This window comes from Alternaria viburni, assembly GCF_023758015.1.
Source record: "Alternaria viburni strain BMP 2772 chromosome Unknown scaffold_68, whole genome shotgun sequence".
Lineage (NCBI taxonomy): Eukaryota > Fungi > Ascomycota > Dothideomycetes > Pleosporales > Pleosporaceae > Alternaria > Alternaria viburni.
This window is the reverse complement of record NW_026055837.1, coordinates 1-19,283: the sequence shown is the minus strand read 5'-3', so window position 1 is coordinate 19,283 and position 19,283 is coordinate 1. Positions and strand designations below refer to the sequence as shown.

The 19,283-nt window shown below is 30.2% G+C and overlaps 7 non-coding genes across 7 annotated transcripts; all 7 read left to right on the top strand.

Moving 5' to 3' along the window:
* The first annotated feature begins 9,458 nt into the window (after positions 1 to 9,458).
* On the top strand, positions 9,459 to 9,529 carry J4E79_011839. The gene has a single exon. It is a non-coding gene; the product is annotated as a tRNA-Arg (tRNA).
* A 65-nt stretch (positions 9,530 to 9,594) lies between these two features.
* J4E79_011838 lies at positions 9,595 to 9,665 on the top strand. Its single transcript has one exon. It is a non-coding gene; the product is annotated as a tRNA-Arg (tRNA).
* A 6,312-nt stretch (positions 9,666 to 15,977) lies between these two features.
* J4E79_011837 lies at positions 15,978 to 16,050 on the top strand. The gene has a single exon. It is a non-coding gene; the product is annotated as a tRNA-Val (tRNA).
* Positions 16,051 to 16,082: 32 nt separating this feature from the next.
* J4E79_011836 lies at positions 16,083 to 16,154 on the top strand. Its single transcript has one exon. It is a non-coding gene; the product is annotated as a tRNA-Lys (tRNA).
* A 654-nt stretch (positions 16,155 to 16,808) lies between these two features.
* Positions 16,809 to 16,880, top strand: J4E79_011835. Its single transcript has one exon. It is a non-coding gene; the product is annotated as a tRNA-Asp (tRNA).
* Positions 16,881 to 17,808: 928 nt separating this feature from the next.
* On the top strand, positions 17,809 to 17,880 carry J4E79_011834. Its single transcript has one exon. It is a non-coding gene; the product is annotated as a tRNA-Ile (tRNA).
* A 4-nt stretch (positions 17,881 to 17,884) lies between these two features.
* Positions 17,885 to 17,956, top strand: J4E79_011833. Its single transcript has one exon. It is a non-coding gene; the product is annotated as a tRNA-Arg (tRNA).
* Positions 17,957 to 19,283: the final 1,327 nt, after the last annotated feature.

Below are 19,283 nucleotides of genomic sequence, written 5' to 3'. Positions count from 1 at the left end.
TTTCCTTCATTGTTCTAACTTTTTTACTGTGCCATTTAAGGAGGAGTATTTAGAACTATATAACGAAGGGGTCCCAGCATACAGCAACGTTAAGAGGCCTACATTCGTAACCTCAGGGTGTCCGAAGAATCCATTTCTTCAAATTTAACTTATCTTTTAAAAAAAAGCCTCTTATTAAATCCAGGTACCGGTAGTCTAGACTCCGGGCTTGTGTATCATACATCCATGATAGAAGAAACCGACTGTACATTAAGCATCATCTCAGACACCTACCAGTGAACCAGTCTGTAGCGACCTCTTAAATGGCCGACGGTCTTTAAGTGAGGACCTTGTTGACCGTAATTGCACTAGCATCGCTAATATTTTTATTACTTTTCCTTGTATTTATAAAATACATTTAAAGTTTTATATAAAAGAATATAACCTTTAAACTTAAGAGTTGCAAGTAATACATATATATATATTAACTAAGTCCAAGGTATATTACATAAAAAAAATGGAATATTCACTATTTCAGATCTTATATCTTTTTACATCTGTCTTTATAGTTTCATAACTTGCACGTTAAACCTGGACTTTTTTTCCCTAGTATTTTGAATTTATATTATTTGATTTATTTATCATCTTAGCTCTTTCAATCATTTCTTGTCTTTTTGACTCATCTAAATGATCTTTATTAACAAGATTGTTATGAATATCTTTTCATAATTTATAGGATAAAGACTTTTTAGTATATAATGCATATTTGTCAAAATAAGGGAAGACATTTTTGCAATTGTTCACTCCACCTAATCTAAATTCATAAGTATTCTCTTCTGAATGTTTAGAAACAATCCCATTCTTAAATAATACACTGAAATGCTCTAATGCTATTAGATTTATTTCTCACTTTTGAGAAATATTAAAGTTAAAACTAAATCCTTTTTTTTCACCAATTGAACAAGTAAAACAACCTTCTCCGTCAGTAAATCCTGCAAACCATGCATCGTTTAAAGTAGGTAGAATGGGTCTATTATTCATTATTACAGGTTCTAATAGTATTCTACCTTTAGTAACTCATTTATTAAACCCTTTAATGAAAAGATCAAATGTTTCTTGTCTTTTTGGTAAAAAAAGGTTACCATTAAATAAACTAACAATAATGTCTATTTCTTTCTTATTTTGTGTTACATATCTACTAGCTATAGCCGATTGAGGTATAACTTTACCAAATCCAAGAATTTCTTGTATAAATTCTAAAACTTGTTTATCCGTTGTAGCTTGTGTAATAACAAATGCCAAATCCCCTCTGTTGTTTACTATAAAAGAACCCTCTCCTTCAGTGAAACCTACTAATCAAGTTAAAAAGTTTTCTGAAGGAATTTTATTATTTGGTAAATGAGTATTGTATTTTTTATAAAAAGCAGAAAAATCAAACGTATTGTTTAAATTATAATTAGACATATGTCTTTTGAAGATTGATTTGTTAGAACTAGGAAATATAAAGAATGTTGATAATATCAAATGATCTTTCAATACTAGTGTTGAGAAAAGATGTTGGTATAATATAGGGTCACCACCACCTGCTACTTCGAAAAATGATGTGTTAAAGTTACGGTCAGTCAATATCATTGTTATTCCCTTTATAATGCGGGAAACTGGCGACACTTATTAATAATACTATACTGGTTGAAAAGAGTTTGAGTATTTTATCAAATACTAAATGATGCATTCATACTCTTAATATTATGTATTTAGCGAGATAAGATTCATTCAAGATGAGCTCAAGAGAAATGAGTTCTGTTATTATTCATGTTTGCTTTAATACTTCGTATTTTTTCAAATTGTATTGGATCTTTGTGTAATTTATTTGTATATAAATTATATACAGTTTCCCAATCTTTAAAATCTAAATATTTTGAACTTAATAAAAAATAAGAATTAATATAGTCAATTAAAATCTTATTGCTATCACGGTTAGAAGTATTAATAACAAACTGATGAAATTTTCCAGAAAACACTCTATTATTTAATTTTGCTTTTAAAAAATTTGCGATGTTTAACATTACTTTTTCTAAGCTCTCTCCACTTTTATCTGTATTACGTTGACCTACATAAAATTGGATGGCTAAGTATGTATTAGGATTTAAGGTAAATCCCTTTATAGCAAAATGTCCATCCGCATCTATAAAACCAGCCAACCAAGCATTACTGCATAAAGGGCTAGAATCTATAGGAAGTTTTATAATATTATCTCCTTTAGCATTCAAAAAATCTATCATTTGATATAAAGAATTCATCTTTGGTGTTCTAAGTTTTCCATTAATTGAATTTATTATTTTAGTAACAGATTTTTTATCTTGAATTGATCATCTTGTAATATTTTTAGTGGGGTGCTCGTATAGTCTTCCACCAAATAGAGATTGTAAGAATTCTGCGGAAGGTCTATCCTTCTTATTAAAAACTACTTCTATAGCAGCAACTCTGGCTGTACCAGAAGGTGTTGTAAGTTTCTTAGGTGTATTAAAATGACCATCACCCTCAATTAATCCCGCTAAATAATATAATATAGAATCAGATTCCGTTTTTTGCGATGCCGATCCCTTTTTATAATGTCTTTTAACCAAAAGAACATTAGAACATAGTACGGATAACGCTTCTGAATTATAAGTATCTTCAACCAAGTATGTTATAAAATTAATAAGAACCATTATAATTCCCGTTAAATTTGTTGACCTACTGGATGAAATCCCATAGCTTAAAGTGTAGTTCTTTAAGCTTAAAAAGTTATTAAAACTTAGTGTAGGTACGCAAACACTCTCGTGCTTGATCGGACCATATCTTATATTTTTAAGTTGTAGAAGTTTTGTAAATGATCTCAAGTAAAATTTGTTCTGAAATTGTTCATACCTGATTTGATCTTTACTATTTTTTCCTTTCCTTCATCTGTATTATGCTCCTTTCTATCAAACATGTCTACTACTTCCATTCAATCTAATGAATCTAAATGTTTAGTTCCAAATAGAGGAAATTGTAAAAGATAATTTTTAGCATTCATATTACCTTTAAGGTTAGTAGTTCTAACTCTATACTCAGGTTTTGGTTTATCCGATCTTATTTTTTTTACTTCTGTTTCTAAAAACTCAGCAATATGACTTAAGAAATCCAAATTATCATATCCTTTGTGATCTTCTCGTCTTTGAGATATTTCCAGTTTACATTCTAATTTCATCGCGGAGCGATGTGCCCGGAGGCATGGATATTTACCTGAAAGAGTAGTTCTTACTTGAAAAGAAGCGTCTGCTTCTATAAACCCTGACAGTCATGGATTGGAATCTAAAGACTCTTTAGATACAAGATGTTTTTCAATACTGGTTCCTTTAGTATTATTTAAAAAATCGATTAATGCATTAAGACTATGTATTTTAGGTGTTCTCATATTTCCATTTATTAATGAAATAACGAATAATATACCTTCATAGCTATTTATGGTTAATATATAAGCATCTACCCCTTTCTTTCTAGATAATGAACCTACACCTAACTCTTTTTGAACAAGTAGAGCTAAAGGTAAATCTTTTAAATGAAAAACTATTTGTATAGCGGGGTAATTTAACTTACCTTTAGGGCTTCTTGACGTTTTTGGTGTTATTATTGTACCATCACCTTCAATAAGCCCAGTTAAATAAGAACTAAAAAGGGATTTATTTAAATTTTTACTATTGTTATCAGTATGAATGCATCTAGCAGCTGTGCATAAAGGAAAGGTCAAAAGTTCCAAACTACAGCAAAAATATTTTGGCGTATAGCCTCTGAGGTTCTCTAAAAAGTTCAAACTTAATAGATTACCTGCTGATTGCGATATACTTTCGTATAACGGTTCCCAGAATACGGCCAAATTTAGAGCCGGCAGAATTAGTTTACCGGCTAGGACAGGTAATGATAATAATAATAAAACAGCTGTTATAACAACTGCTCAAGCAAATAATATTAATTTGTGTAATCTTATTCCGGGACTTCTCATGTTAAATGTAGTTGTCATGACTAAAAATAGTTAAAATAGTAACGATTTGTGGACTATATTTTAAGCGTATTACTATACGGTTTTTAACGTGTAGTCTCTAAGGAACCTAATCATAATCAAAATTACTTTTGTTTCCTGCTGATTAAGCATAGCTTACAAGATTTTTACTATTAAGTACTTATAAACACTGAGCTATTTCAGCATACAGTTAAAAATTTTATATGAACCCCATTACAACGTATTTTCTTTCACATATTCACATAAATATCCTTTATATGCTTTACCTAAATCAATGTGTTTAACTAATGTTACTTGAGAAGCAGATAAACCTTTGTTATGTAAATATTCCACACATTTACCTAAACTATCCTTTTGGGATGGTCCCTTTTGGGGCCAGACCTAAAGGTCAGTCCCGCTCAGGGACTAGGTAACACGATTGTGTTTTCTAAATTATCCACAGATGTTAATCTAACAGGTTTAGATAAACTAGTAAGAGATTTATTTTTATTGTATTTAACTCTGTCCTTTTCCAGCATTAAAGCTAAATCTAAATCAGACATATCTTTAACTTTAGCAGTTAACACCGGTTCACTTGAAAAAAGATACTTACCTAAATAAAAAGTACCGTTTTTTAAATGTTTAGAGAATGTGGTATGATGAACATTTAATTTTCTAATGAAATCTACTTGTTTTGTTGAAAAAAAATATAATATACTCATATCTCTGTTATACATATATAAACTCTTTGAGGTTGACCCGCTAGGGTTGTTTGCTACTCTTATGGTATTTAATGTGAAAGTAGAGTCTAACAAATAATATTGTTCTAATGCAATTTCTGACCCTTTACTGTAATTATGGTAAAAAGGAAAAACTTGTAAAGAGAAATTTTTCAATCCTTCTTTATGTAATAAAGGGATTAATAAACCACTCTTTCTATGAGACAAATTAATATAGCCATTTAATCTAAAAGCCAGCTGTGATGATGAACCTACATATTTTCTACCTGTAGTAGTATGTGTAAAGATATATATACCAGGTATTCTTTGTTTACTGTTAGGTAAACCAAGTTTATCTTTAAGAACATCCTTAGTTATACTTTTTTGATCTAAATTAGTTAAAGTAAAACTTGCAGTATCAATTAAAGATTTTAATTCTTGTTCTGTAATTTTAATATTACAGTAAGCCAAAATTTCATTAATTTTTTCAGCAGTCACAATTCCACCACTATTAATTTGCTCCACAGCTATTACATGTGCATGTTTATTAGGACCAGATCTACCCAATATCTCTTTTCAACGATTATCCAATTTAGGTTTATCATTGTTTTCAGGAGAATCCTTTTTTTTAGAGTTATTGTCTTTTCCATTGTTATCCTCACCATAATTATTATTTTTTTCAGAGTTGTTTTTAAACATATATTTTGGTTTATTGCTACTAAAGTAACATTTATTAACTGTTAATTGAAAGCTTGTTGAATATCTTAAATATGTAAGAAATACATGGTTTAAGTTCATAGCCCCTAGTAAAGAACTTACACCAGAAAGGTGTAACCCAAAGATAGCTAAATCTACACTTGGACCACTATGACTTTGTATACCTGATAAAGGTGGATAACAATTGTGTTGGTAACCTCATTTTAAGGATTTAACTTTCTTACTGTAAATTAATACAATAAAACTATAAACCTGTAAAACTATCGTTACACGCAGTAAATCTCTTTACTGTTCGGACTATACCTTCATCTTAATGACTGTACTTATATGAAAAGCTATTTTATTTCTAATGTGTGCATGATGGTTTTTGCCCTGTTTTAGCGAAATCATTTTTGAATTGTCATTAAGATGCTCTTCGTTAAGTCTCTGATGACTAGTAAATAAACGTCTATTTACTATTCAGGCGCATTGTCTCCATGACATACACATTCTTACATACGTACTATTTAATAATATTTTTATAAAAATTAGACATGAGTAGTGTATTACGTGTAATCCTATATAACATAGTTTACTTGAAGATATTCACGCATCGAGAAGAGTTTACTTTGTTTTATGTCACCATAAAATAACTCCCTAATTCCTTCAAGAGTTCACCCTGTACCTACTCCATTTTCTATACCTCCTGCAAATAAGAATAGAACAATACTAGGAATTAATAATAAGTAACTAATATTGTTAAGTCTGGGGAATCCCATATCAGGTCCTCCTAGTCCTAATGGTAATAAAAAGTTACCGAATCCACCAATTAAAGCTGGCATACGCTTTTTCACTAATTCTCATTAATGCGCGGACTATATCTTTACCTTTAAATAATTAATATTTATTAAGGTATTCACGTGTAGTCTCTGAAGATCCTGTTTGGCCCCCCCCCCCTGGGGGGGGGGACCTACTTCATAAAGGGTTTACTGCACCAATGAGCCCTTTAAAAGAAGGTTTCCTGCTAGTTGTCTAATCTTTTAAGATGTTACTGTATTCTGCCGCTTTTCGTTTACCAATAGGTTCCGTAAGTCTGCAGTACTAGTTTTAAAAGCTCTAAAGAGGTCCTAGCATATAGTGATAAGAAAGTAAGGTATTTTTACCTTACCCGGCCATGCCTTTTTTATATTTAATTCCATCCATTCTTTTTAATGGAAAATAACAATAACGACTAAAAAGTAAAATAACAACAGACGTATAAAATTGCTAAATCGGAAATAAGAAAATCTTTATATAATACAGTTTATTTTATATAAGCCTTTATACAGCTTTCCGCTTTTAATATAATTTCTAATTGTGCTGTGGTTAGTATTAAGCGAAATAGCTGCTTTTCTTATAGACTCATACACAGTTTTTGTATTTTCTACAATATTCGTTATTTCGATTTTGTGACCTTTTGATAAATTATAATTAGTTAATCTTTGACTTAACTTAGCTTTTGTTTCCTCTGAATGAATAAAATTTCTCATTTTTGCTCTCGCATCTGCTGAATGTATACTATTTGTCCTGGCTTTTTTTACAGCAGCTTTGTGATCATCTGAAAGAATACGAGTTAAAACAATATCAAGATGTTCTTTGGACAACTTTCTATTTCTCATTTTAGCTAAACTCTCTTCAGTGTGTTTATAACCTAAAGGTGATCCAGCTATTTTTAAAATATTATATTCTGGCTTTAAAAGATCTATGTAGTACTGTTCTCTTTCTAGTATTATAAGTCTATCTGCCTCGCAGTATTCCAGGATTTCTAGTTTAAAGTTTGAATGACCATACTTAACCAATGCCCTAGAAATACTACTAGCAGATTTCTTTCTATTTAGATAACTAACACTGTAGTATTGTTTAAGTCTGTAACCTAAATTTACACTACTACCTACATAGCTTTTTCCGTTTACTAGATTAATTCAACGATAAACACCAGATTTATTATTATTGTTTTTAAGAATCACTTTTCTTTCACTTAGTGCATCAGCATAAGAAATTAAAGCAATAGCGGACAAGACAGTATACTCGTCAAACATAGAATTTGCAAATTTTATTAAACCATCGGATAAGAAGATTAAATCAGCAACTAAAAAAACATAAAGGATACCTTTTTGTTTTTTAGTTACTTTAAGTATAATATCCCTATTATTAAAAGGATCATCTACTAATACTTTAACATAATTGTGTTTTCTATTACTACCATTTTCGGGTTGGTTGCCCTCATTATTCTCAACATTGTTACCGTCATTGTTGTTGTTAGATTCACTTAAAGGTGAACTGTTATTATCACTATTTACCTTGTTAAAAAAAGTAATAGGTTGCAAATTTTAATATAAAATATTTATTGACCATAAAGAAAATCATTATTATAGCATGAGCAGTAATAATACTATTATATAATTGGTTATCAGCAATATACTGAACACCAGGTCCTGACAGCTCTAATCTTATTAAAACAGAAAAAGCAGTTCCAATTAAACCTGCAAATAGTGCATATATTAAATATAATACACCAATATCTTTAGCATTTGAAGATAAGAATCATCTTTCAAATCACATGCTAATTCCTGATGTTTTTATAGTAAGATTACTGTATTCATTCTTTTTAGATAATATAACGTTCCTAGCTGATAAGCTCCTAATAGAAGGGGAACAAGAGGTCACATACATCTAAAAAGATAAGCGTAGGTATATATTTTATTCATATAAAAAATATTGCTAAAAAAGTTCATTTTACTACACTTTAAGTTATAGTAATAAAATTAAACGGTTTATCGGTTTATAAGGTTTCTTTTTCCCTTTATTTTTTTTTTTTGTTTTCTCAATAGAATTTTTATTACAATTTACTTGTAATAAAATTACAAGTAAAAACTTATTCATTTACAAGAGCCACCTTACTCTTTTTGTTTCTTTTTTTTGTTTTCTCAAGAGAATTTTTATTACAATTTACTTGTAATAAAATTACAAGTAAAAACTTATTCATTTACAAGAGCCACCTTACTCTTTTTGTTTCTTTTTTTCTTTTTTTTCAATGAAAATATACTATAAAAAAAGTAAATAACTTTACTTCCTAACTAGGCTAGTGAATGGCTTATTTAGACCAAAAACTAGGCAATAAGGTTTTACCTTTACAAGAGGTTTAGGTTAAAAACTTATTACTGTAAAAGAGCCACCTTTTTCTGTTTGTTTATTTTTTTTCATTGAAAAAAAAGAAACTATAAAATGAAATAAATAACTTTACTTCCTAACTAGGCCAGTTAAGGACTTATTGAGACCAAACATGGTTGCTCAAACCTGTAAACCATTGAAAGCGGTGCTAACCATCACCTCATTCCATGTAAGTTATCCTGTAATTGAAATGGTGGCGCGTGATATTCAGGAAGTCCACCAATGGGATTATATAGAACTTAATAGTAATGTTATGGGTATACTCTAAAACAAAACCCAAGTTAATCGTTATGAAAATATATAACCTGTTAAAAAATCCTATGCATTAGATAAAATTTAATAGTAATGTTGTGGGTATACTCTAAAACAAAACCCAAGTTAATCGTTATGAAAATATATAACCTGTTAAAAAATCCTATGCATTAGATAAAATTTAATAGTAATGTTGTAGGTATACTCCAAAATAAAACCCAAGTTAATCGTTATGAAAATAGATAACTCTTTTTATTATTTACAGCTTATTTCTCCTTAATTTTCTTTAGCTCAATGGTTTATTGCTATAGTTTCTTTTTTTCTGTTTGTTTATTTTTTTTTTTTCATACCCCCCCTCTCTTCTGCAAGCAGGGAACCTTAAAGGGTTCCCGTGAGGGAAAGGTCAGTCCCCTTTTGGGAACTGTTTGTTTATTTTTTTTTATTGAAAAAAAGAAACGAAAAAAGGTAAGCAAAAGAAAAAAAGTACCGCAAGCTTGCGGGCAGGGTAAAAATATACAGGGTTTTAAATAAACTATTTTACATTTACATAGTATAATACTTTTATGAGATAATAAGAAAGATTCTTATTAGTTTAATGGTAGAACAAGATACTTCTAATATCTGAATCTAAGTTCGAGTCTTAGATAAGAATAACGATTTCTATAGTAATAGCTATTCATTTAATAAGATAGCTAGATTTATCTTATTAAAAAAAAATTCTTATTAGTTTAATGGTAGAACAAGATATTCCTAATATCTTAATCTAAGTTCAAGTCTTAGATAAGAAAGATCGTTAGAACGAATAGGTTTTACTTTACAATAGTAGTTAGTTAGGTAATAAATAGTACTTTACATTTTTTTATTTGAGTTTGATGATGGCTCTGAGTGAACGCTATGTAAATGCTTGACACATGCTAATCGAACGTCAATATTTAATTTAGATAAATTATGTATATTGAAGTGGTGTACAGGTGAGTAAGTGGTATTATGGCTACCTAAGAGTAAGGCAAAATAAATCCCTTATAATAACAATTTATTATTATGTATTAATACTAGATCTAATCACCCAATGGTCGATTATATCTAAAAGGTTAGGTATAAAGGTTAATAATAGTAAGAATAAATGTGTTTAAAAAGAAATAGTATTTCGCTCTTAGTTGATTATTAATAACCATCGGACAAGTAGTAAGTATGGTAATGGCATATTTAGCTTATGTCCGTAGTCAAGACTGAGAGGTCTATTGACCACACTGGGTCTGAAAAAACCCCAGTGCGTGTAGTACAGCAGTGAGGAATTTTGGTCAATGGCCTAACGGCTGAACCAGCAACTTGCAGGAATGAGAGTTAATATAATAAGTTATTAACTTGCTTGACTAGGTCTTATAAAGTTCTGGATAAAGCTTATTATGAAAACTTTATATCCATAGGTCTCGACCAAATCTTGTGCCAGCAGTCGCGGTAAGACAAGGGAGACGAGTGTTATTCATCTTTAACAGGTATATAGGGTACCTAGACGGTGTGCAATGGCTTACATAAGTACCTGGTACACTTGAGTTTGATATGTGAGAGGAATATGTCGGAATTGTTGGAGGAAAGATGAAATTTTTTGATACCAATAGGACCGGTAACGGCGAAGGCAAACCTCTATGTACATGTACTTGCTATTTCTCTAGTATAAAGAGGAAAAGAGCAATGTACTATAACTGACGTTGAGGGACGAAGGCTCAGATAGTGAAGAGGATTAGATACCCCCGTAACCTGGGCAGACAATGATGAGTGCCATAGGTTGGCTTTAAGGCGGAACTATAAATGAAAGTGGAAGCACTCCACCTCAAGAGTAATGTGGCAACGCAGGAACTGAAATCATTAGACCGTTTCTGAAACCAGTAGTGAAGTATGTTATTTAATTCGATAATCCGCGAATAACCTTACCACAATTTGAATGACCTAAAATATTTTTTAAATTTTTAGACCACATGCGTTGCATGGCTGTCTTCAGTTAATGTCGTGAGATTTGGTTAGGTCCATTAAATTAACGTAAACCCTTGTTTTATTTATTAAGATAAAGCAGCTCTCCGCTTACAATTGGATGTGATAATAGGGACTAAGACAAGTCATCATGGCCTTAATATTGTGGGCTATAGACGTGCCACATATGCCTTTACAAAGGGATGCAATAATGCGAATTGGAGCTAATCCCTAAAACAGGATAAAGTATGGATTGTTGTCTGAAATTCGACTGCATGAAAAAGGAATTACTAGTAATCGTGAGTAATCACATCACGGTGAATTTTATCTCAGATAGGTACTAACCACTCGTCAGGCGCTGAAAGGAGTATGTGCAATAAGTTTGGTGGCTGCGGATTGCTAGTCTAAATGTACAGGTTTAGATCTTTTGGCAGAAATATCTTCGTATGCGTGACTCTGATTGGTGTTAAGTCGAAATACGGTTCGGGTTGGGGAACTAGCCCGGGAATAATTAATATTAACGATACACCCAAAAAAAAGTCTGTGCAAGGAGCATAAATTATTATAGATTTATATGGTTAAAATCCATAAACATCTGTGCAAATAGCATAAATTGTTAGTTATTTATATGGTTCAAATCCATAAACAGGCTCATAGTAAGTTTATATTATCTAGTCCCCAAAAGGGGACTGACCTTTCCCTTACGGGAACCCCTTAAGGTTCCTGTTTGTTTCTTTTTCTGTTTGTTTATTTTTTTTCATTGAAAAAAAAGAAACTAAAAAAGAAACTAAAGGAACCCCGCAGGGTAGATCTGGACCCTTAAAGGGACCATCCCCCCCCCCTTCTTGTTTTTTTATAGGCCCTCTCCCCCGCAAATTTGCGGGGGAGAGAGGGGGTCCAAACAGCTATGAAATAACGTCGAAAAAAAAAAATATCCCTGCCGGGATGAGCCCTTACTTTTTTTTGAATATATATATTCAAAAAAAAAGTTAGGGGATGTTGTCTTCCCAAAAGGTCAGCCCTAACTTTTTTTTGAATATATATATTCAAAAAAAAGTAAGGGATAGGGGACCTATCTATTCGAATAGTAAAGGTTGAGGGTGTGCAGACTTCTTTCGAGAGTCTGTACTGCTAATTAGCAAATGTTCCTTACTTTTTTTTTTATATAGTATGATATCTTTAAAAAAAAAATTAGACCTAAGAATATCTCCATCCGCTTATCTGGTGAGATTCCAGATAATGGTGGTCACTAGTTCCAACTAGTGCGATGATATTTAGCCGCCATTTGTAAAGTCTTATGGTGCCTATACAGTTAGGGTTAAGCGGTCACTCATATAAGTAACAAACTAACTAGATAAAACTTTGAGTTTGAGAGACAGCTTACTCTTGTTTTTTTTATTAATTAATTAATAAAAAAGGTCGGGAAGACCGGCGTGCAGGTCACATATGTTCAGAATTCCTGGGTATACTTGACTTGCGCCAGCTGGTTCCAATCACTTCTAAGGTTACCTTAAAAGGGTAGCGATGTCTTGAGCTATGGAAGTTTTTGGGTTTTGGAACAGACATGTGTATAGGATATAGCTAAAATATATGCTCCATGTGGGCAGGGTTCCGATAAATATGCAGGTCCTCTTGGACCCAGGACCCCTTAAAAATCCGAGTGCTGGAATTGGTAGACAGGACAAATTTAAGCTTTGTTGACGTTATGTCGTGAACGTTCAAGTCGTTCTTCGGATAAAAGGTACACGAAAAACCTCGTCAAGTTAAAAGGGATAAGACCTCTACACTAAGACTTTAAAGGTTAGCCCCGGCGTCTTCTCAGCGCAGCAGCCTCAGTCTTGTTTTCTTCTTACTTTTTTTTTTACTATATTTATATATGTAAAAAAAAAGTTAAATAACACGCTGAGGAACTTTTTTTTGATATATATTTGATTTTTCTTTTTTTTTTTCGACGCAATTTATTTAAATAAATTGCTATAAAAAAAAGTAAAAAGTAAGCAAAAAAGACTGGGGCTGCGTATTACTTTTTTTTATGTCGTTATATTTTTAGGCCCCCCCCCCCTCTCCAGCTTTTTTTTTATTTATATAAATAAAAAAGCAGAAGAGAGAGGGGGTCCAAACCGAAAGGAGAGTTCCTTTATTGGTAAGAAGGGTTGAGCTGTAAACTCAATAGTATTACGCTTTTAAGAGTTCGAATCTCTTGTCTCCTATGAAAGAAACAAACAGAATGAAATGTTTATTTTGTATTATAAATATAATTCGAATATAGTTAGTTAACTATACATATATTACATATGTATAATAGTTTTTATAGACCCATGGTAGAGTGGAATACTTTTACTATTATAATAAATGTTCGATTTTAAAGGGTTGCATTATTTAAAAACAGGTTATGTCCACTATTTTTGCAATGTAAGTGAATTAAAAGAGCCTTTGGATTTTTGAGTTTAATTACTTAACACATTTAATTATTTATTTACCAACTTTTTTTTTTTACATATATTATAATATATGTAAAAAAAAAAGTAATACGCAGCCTCAGTTTTCGAAACGTTGCTTACTTTTTTCTTTTTTTTTCTAGCAATTTATTTAAATAAATTGCGTCGAAAAAAAAAAGAAAAATCATATATAACCCCCCCCCCCAAAAAAAAAAGTTCCTCAGCGTGTTATTTAACTTTTTTTTTTACATATATAAATATAGTAAAAAAAAAGTAAGAAGAAAACTGAGGCTGCTGCGCTGAGAAGACGCCGAGGCTAAATTTATTTCAAACTATGGTACAAATAATTATAGAGGGCAGTTTATACCTCATGTTTAAATGATTATTTGTTAATGGCTATTATAATAGTAAGATAGACTAGATTTATTTTTACTTATATAATAGCTATATAATAGTTATGAAAAGGGTAAAGAATAATTTTAAATGTTATATATAGTTAATGAAATGACATTTAGTGGTTATAGTGTAGTTAATTTAGATTTATTGTACATTATTGCTATCTTATTAGGTATATTAGTTATTATTAGTAAAAATCCTGAAAACACATTCTTTGGGATCAAACCATCAAATTCCGGGGACCCCTTAAAGCTTTATGATACCAAGCAATAGTTGAAAAACTATTAGTGGATGAACTAATCACTCATGTATGGTAATAAGTCATAAGATGATCCTTTCTATTATATTAGTTTCTTTTTTTTAAAAAAAAAGAAACAAACTAAAGGAGAAATAGGCAATCGCGGATCTAAATCAGTAACATAATTACTGTAAAAGAGCAACGATTAGACGGTGGTTAGTAGTAGTATTAGAGTAAATAATATTACTACTTAAGGTATAGTCTACATATAAAAAAAGAAGATATGTGGATATAAAGAATCTTAATCTAAATTTACTTAAGTTTTATTTTGATTTAGACTCAGATGGTGTATCCTCCTCCTCTAACCATAACAATACTCTGTTACAATCCCATGTATCCCAACCTCACCAATTAAATGGTCTCTTAATAAGGTCATATCATACGAAATCTTTAAGTAGCCTACATACTCCTTTAGAGTTAAATCCTTGATTTATAACAGGGTTTGCTGATGGGGAAGGTTCATTCTCATTAAGTGTTAGAGATATAGACATGCTTACTAAAAAAGGAAGAGTACTCTATGTATTTTCAATAGGATTACATAAGAAAGACGAAGATATATTAAGAAGTATCCAATCTACTCTAGGGATAGGAAAAATATATACACAAGGAAAACAAGGAGTACAATTCCGCGTGGAATCTAAAAAAGAATTATTGATTTTAATAGAACATTTTGATAAGTATCCTTTAATAACCAAGAAAAGTAAAGACTTCCTATGTTTTAAAAAAGCGATTTTCTTGATAAAAAACAAAGAACACTTAACAAAGGAAGGTTTACTAAAGTTAGTTTCTCTAAAAGCTTTAATGAATAAAGGTCTTACTAGTGAATTAAAAGCTGCCTTTCCTGATCTTGTTCCAGCAAATGAACTAGGAATATCTGATTCAACTCTATCTCCAGATTTAATCATAGATCCTTGTTGATTAGCAGGGTTTGTATCAGCGGAAGGTTGTTTTATCATCAGTATACATAAATCTACATCTGTAAAAATAGGATATCAAGTACAGTTAAGATTTGTACTAAGTCAACACATAAGAGATAAAGAGTTATTTGAATATTTCGTAAAATACTTAGGATATGGTTATATAGCTGTAGATAGAAAAGCGGTAGATTTCATAGTTACGAATTTTTCGGATTTAAAAGATAAATTCTTACCTCTATTACACTTACAACATCCCATAGTAGGTTATAAATATTTAGATTATTTATATTTTATGCAGGCTGTAGAAATGGTGCAAAAAAAACACCATTTAACAGAAAAGGGATTAAATAAACTACGTGAGATACAAGTATCCATGAACAGTGGAAGAAATAACACACCTTCACAAGATACCGATTCAGGTACAACAGATTAAACTATGTGTTTTGTGTGTGTGGGTGATATAAGAGGGATGCTTCGCGGCTTAGCAGTTAAAGAGAATATTATAGAGGAGGCTTTTTTTTTTACTTGTGATAGTATCTGTTTTATTTTTAATAGGTTTATTTTTATGTATATCTGCTTATTTAATTCTAACAGGATTAAACTTTATAGGATTATCATACTTATTAGTATATGTTGGGGCAGTATCTATCTTATTTTTATTTATATTAATGTTAATAAATGTTAGAATATCTGAACTATTAATAGATAGTATTAATAGTATACCTTTAGCTATATTAGTAGGTAGTTTCTTTAATTATTTTGTAAATAATGTTTTACCATATATGGTTATGACTAATAATTTACTTTATCATTTTAGCATTAAAAAAAATTTAACGAATGTTACATCTGTGTCATGAGATGGATATTTAGCAGAAACTTCTCATATAACAAGTATAGGAAATATACTGTATGGTAATTATTCAATATGATTAATAATTACATCCATTATATTATTACTAGCGATGGTTGGGGCAATAGTTATAACTCTAAAGCCACAAACGAATGCAAAATAATAAAAAAATAATAATGATAGTACGTCTTTCCTTTTTGTTTCTTAAAAAAAAAGAAACTTTTTAAACAAAAAAGGAATTAGCTCAATTGGTAGAGCATCCGTTTTACACGCGGCAGGTTAAGTGTTCGAATCACTTATTTCTTATTACTTATATATGGTAAGTAAATATATTTATAGAGATCTTAGCTTAATGGTAAAGCGTATGACTTTTAATCATTCTCATAAGGGTTCAAGTCCCTTAGATCTTAAAAAACATACACGGCTATAGGTTAATGGTAGACCATTCATTTATTTAAGTAATACCATCTAATTAAGCAATATCGTATTTCTAATTAGAGAAAGTTAATCTATATAAGCAATAAATAGTTAGATGAAGTATTAATGCCTAATACTGTTAACATTGTGAGGTTATAGGCTGCAAATCTTTACTAACTACAGGGTAAGATTAAATATAATAAACAATTCAAAAGTAAGGTTGATTAACTACCAACCAAATTTCAATATAAGGCATATAATATCCTTAGGTTTAGGTTTATTGCTATTGTTCCTATTGCTATTGTTTCTGTTTGTTTATTTTTTTTTTTTCAAATGAAAAAAAAAAGAAACTAAACAAAGATACAGGTTTATCTCACGAGTTTTCATCTGTTTGTTTATTTTTTTTTTAAGCTGCGTAATTTTTTTCTAGCAATTTCCACGAAATTGCGTCGAAAAAAAAATAAGAGGAAAAAAGATTAAAAAGTTAGAGCATTTTATATAGGAATATGCATTAAACAATAGTAATAAATAGAAAGAATTCGCCTCCGGGGATTTTATTAAAACAAAAAAAAAACGGCTATAGGATAATGGTTAGTCCAATCGTCTTCCAAACGATGTGTACCGATTCGACTTCGGTTGGCCGTATAGGGTCAGTAACTTAATGGTAGAGGACTTTCTTGTCACGAAAGTAGATATCGGTTCAAGCCCGGTCTGACTCGTACTCTATTATAATGAACTTTATAATTCTATTTTTATTTTTTAATTTCATACTCTTCCACTCTCTATTTAACTTTTACAATCTACTAAGTTAAATTCTTTATAAAAAGCCATTCTACACTTAACTTTTCAGTTTTATAGTTAACATCCATACTACACTTAACTTTTAAGTTATATAGTTAACATCCGTTATAGGTTTAACTTTCATAGTTAACTCCAATTCTAGTAAAATTTTTTATAAATTTTATACAATTCACACCGCAAAAGGAAAAGTTGCTATAGGTAAGGCGAGATATTTGCTAAATATTGTGTTTAACACCTGGTGGTTCAAATCCACTCTTTTCCGAATATAGATATAATATTTATACACATCTGAAGGGATAAAGTTTTACACATCTAAACGGATAAAGTTTTTACACATCTAAACGGATAAAATTTTCACGCAGCTAAAAGGATAAAGTTTTTACGCAGCTAAAAGGATAGAATTTTTACACATCTAGACAGATAGTATACGTTATACATAATTACAATAATTTCATTATTTTGAATGTAGTATTTATGTAATATATTTATATTTGTTAAGTCTTCATTAGGTAATTATATTGAAAACAATAACAAATCTTTTAAAGGATTAATAAATAGTCTAGTTAATTTCAAAAATCGGGTTATTAACATTAGTATCGTTTAATTTTAAACATCATTTTATATAAAATGATAGTTCAATTTTATATAAGGTGTTATTAATAATTTTAAAAAAGAGTATAGTTTAATTGGTAAAATAGGAAGCTTCAAACTTCAAATTTCCAGTTCAAGTCTGGATGCTCTTGTTATAATATAATGAAAAAATTTATAAGCTTATATACTTTTATTTAATACTTTTAAGTAATCTTTCCATTGTTTTAAATTTTCATATACTATATGTGTTATAAAGGTTCCTTAGCTTAATAGGTAAAGCGCATTCTTGATAAGGATGTGATCGACGTTCAATTCGTTGAGGAATCAAAAAGGTGCGTTAGTTAAATTGGTATAACCACATGCTACGGACATGTTCTTACAAGTTCGAGTCTTGTGCGCACCTGCACTTTAAGTATTTATAAGCTATTTCATTTATTAAAATCCCCGGAGGCGAATTGTGCACACCTATACTACCCCCCCCCGCAAGCTGGCGGTTATTTTTTTTTTCTTTTGCTTAACTGTTTGTTTATTTTTTTTTATAAAAAAAGAAACTAAAGCAATAAACCATTGAGAAAAAAAAAAATTAGCCCTCCAGTTTCTTTTAACTTTTTGATGTATATAGGATATATCCTACAAAAAAAGTAAGAAGAAAGAGGGGCTGTAATTTTTTTTACATAGGATATATGCAAAAAAAAGAAATAACTGGGAAATATGAACAATATATTATATCTTTTTTTTTATAGTTTCTTTTTTTTCTGTTAAAAAAAAAAAGAAACAAACAGAACAAATACAAACGGTTTGGACCCCCCCTCTTTCAGGGGGGGGCCTAAAAAAGAGAATTGACTGAGTGGTTTAAAGTGATAAGCTTGAAACTTATTTGATTGAAAGATCACATCCGTTCGAATCGGATATTCTCTGTTATATCTTTATAGATTCTCTTTTTTATTTTTATAAATAGATTATCTATCCCACAATATAAAGATATTATCTTGTATTTTTATAAATAGATTATCTGTTATACAATATAAAGATAGTATCTATAGTTAAATAGTACATTGTATAAACAGGTTAGAGCCAGGTTGGTTAGGCGCCTCATTTGGGTTGAGGAATTGTTATGTTCGAATCATAATAACCTGAAATGGGATTTTAAATCACTTTTATATAAAAATATATAGTAATGTATTGGATATGTAATGTATTATTTCATAATGTTATTACCTTATATATTTAGATTATAGATTATAAGGATTAACTTTATGGCTAGTATATAAAGAGACTATTATAGAATAATTAAAGGCTGTATATTAAACCATTAGTACCGTAAAAATGATGGCTTAGTTATCGTTTATTAGGGAAAAGGGTAGAAGAATTTCTATAAAAAAAAACGAAGTGAATTGAAGTATCTTATTAGCTTCAGGAAAATAAATCAAACGAGATTCTATTAGTAGTGTGAATGAAAATAGATATAGGCTTAAAGTAAAATGGATATATCTGTTTGAATATAGGGGAACCTTCCTCTAAGCCTTAATATAATATACAAGCGATAGAGAATAGTACTGTGAAGGAAGTATGTAAATAGTAGTCTTATAAGCAGCTCAAGGTAAGTTTAATAAACATATGAGAGCGTACCTTTTGTATAATGGGTCAGCAAGTTCTAGTTAGATGCAAGCAAGTAGTGATTCGTGGTTATATAGTAAAAAAGATGGTAATAGTGAATAACCTAAATACAC